This window comes from Penaeus japonicus, unplaced genomic scaffold (assembly GCF_977035675.1).
Source record: "Penaeus japonicus unplaced genomic scaffold, GWHDUDI00000001_assembly GWHDUDI00000027, whole genome shotgun sequence".
Lineage (NCBI taxonomy): Eukaryota > Metazoa > Arthropoda > Malacostraca > Decapoda > Penaeidae > Penaeus > Penaeus japonicus.
In genome coordinates, this window is record NW_028234429.1 from 9,261,223 (window position 1) to 9,263,722 (window position 2,500).

Below are 2,500 nucleotides of genomic sequence, written 5' to 3' on the forward strand. Positions count from 1 at the left end.
ATGAATAGCAAGAGGAGGCCAGTGCGCAAGCTTCAGGGCAGCTTGTCGTAGAGCTTGGGGAATCACCAGCTGATGAATAAGCTTGCCAGGAAGGTGACGTATGTGGTAGAGGCTGCCATCCTTCAACTCAAACTCATCGATGGGTAGAGGAATTCGTCGTTTCGGTAATGCCGTTTCTTCCAGCAGTAAAATGACATCTTTCCACAGTTCATCTTTCATCTGCTCCTCCCTCACCTGTGCAGGATCAATAGTTGAAAGGTCTACAGCAGCAATGTTCATGATGAGGTCATGCGAGAGGGTGGAAACGTCACGTGATAGCAAGTCAGGCACACTGTTCTGAGTTCCTTTCTTGTAGAGGAGCTTAAAGTTATAATAACTGAGCTCATGAGCATATCGGCTCATCCGTGGGGACTTGGTCTTACGATGGAAAACGAAGGTGAGAGGGCGATGATCTGTGTATATGGTGAAAGGCCTGCCATATACATAAGGATCGAAAACTCTTACACTCTCAACTACGGCTAGGGCTTCTTGATCGATCGCCGGATATCTCCTCTCTGCATCTCTGAATTTCCTTGATCAAGTAGTAGGAGACTGCATAGGCCACACCATCAGACATGCACCCAGGGCCTCTTTAGATGCATCTGTGTGAATTTCAAACTCACGAGAGAAATCTGGCTTCTGCAATACAGGGTCACTGGTTAGAATTCTCTGAAGATCATCAAAGGCATCCTGCTACTCCTTTCCCCAGATGAATTTAGCATCCTTCTTGGTGAGGCGTGTCAGGGGTGAAGCAATCGTGGCGTAATGAGGAACGTGGCGCCTGAAGAATCCTGTGGCACCGAGAAATCGTCTTACTCCCTTCACTGTTCTTGGTGCAGGCATCTCACTGATGCTTCGCGTCTTCTCAGGATCCGGATGTATACCGTCCTCGTCGAAAACCGAGAAACTTAATGCTGGTCTTGACAAAATCGCACTTCTGAACATTCAGCTTGAATCCTTCCTTCGAAAGGAGTTGAAGAGTTTCATCCAGATGATTAAGATGCTCCTCAAAGGTCTTGCTGTGAATGATCACGTCATCTAGATAGGCGAGAGTATGCCTCCCAAGGACGCTACTTAGCACGATGTTGATCGTCCTTTGGAAGGTCGTTGGAGCAATGGCTAGCCCGAATGGAAGGCGGACGAATTGCAGGAGCCTCCGGCCATCTGAAAAGGCTGTCTTTGGTCGGTCTGCTTTCTCCACTTCGATGCTCCAGTAGGCGCTTCTCGAATCCAAACAGGTAAAAATGTTAGTATCTCTGAGCTCGTCCAACAGTTCATCAATGCGTGGAAGAGGGTAAGTGTCGGCCACTGTAACTGCATTCAGTCCCCTGTAGTCTACACAAAATCTAAGGGAACCGTCCTTCTTGCGCACAAGTACTACAGGGCTGAGCCAAGGACTACTTGCGGGTTCGACAACTCATGCTGCCAACATCTTATCACATTCCTGACGTATGACTGACTTGGTAGATTCAGGAAGTCTCCACTGCCGGTGGACAACGGGCCTCTCCTCCTGAGTTACGATTTTATGAGTGATTCCTGGTACTGCTCCAATGTCTTGCTTCGTGCCGGTAAATAAAGGCTTGTAACGAAATAGCAACTCCTCGGTTTGTGGTCTTTGACCTTCCTCTAGATAGTCGAGAGGAAACTCAAAGACTGGGGCAGATTGCTGACTGATGTCCTCGTTGATAGGGAGGTTATCCATGACTGCTACTGCAGCTGATGGGCTCAAATCCACTTCGGGAAAGATCGTGAAATCGTCGCTGGTGTAACCAAAGTCGTAGCAACCATGATCAAGGTCAAATGCATCTTCCTCGAAGGTTTCTGGAGACGAATAAGTAATTGTATCTGGAAGAGAACTGTGGTTCAGGTGCAAGGGGGTGGCGTCGTCTGGGGCGACGACCTCTCACGATTTTGCTGTGAAAAAAACTTCTGCAATTTCGGTGATCATAGCAATACATGCTCCACTCCTTCCTTATTCGATGTGGTTTTTGGTCACTGTTCACAGCCCAGACACTCAAAGTTTGGTCAGAGACATGTGCAACCGTGGCTGGCATTAAGAGAGGTCCTTGGGTACGTCCTGTAATAATGCCCGTTTCCAGGTTGCAATCCTTGGGTACTTGTGCAGCCACAAAACATGCAGACCTTGCGGGAACAATGACGAAATCCTTGCTATGCACAGCGTAATCCCCACTGCAGGTTGCTGCTCTGCCAGGTGAAGTGTGGAGGACACTAATACTAAGGCTTGGCTCGTCAGTGAAGATGATGGGCGTCCTTTGGTCATTGAGCTGTAGGCCTGATTGCTTGATTTCCTTAAAGATGACAATCTTAAAGTCAAACCTTCGTGTAAAAAAAAAAAAAAAAAAAAAAAAAAAAACATGCCTAATAAAAGATAACCTGGGTAGTTAATGTTAGTCACACAGGACACGCGATGCCAGCACGAGATTTCAGATGACACTTTGAG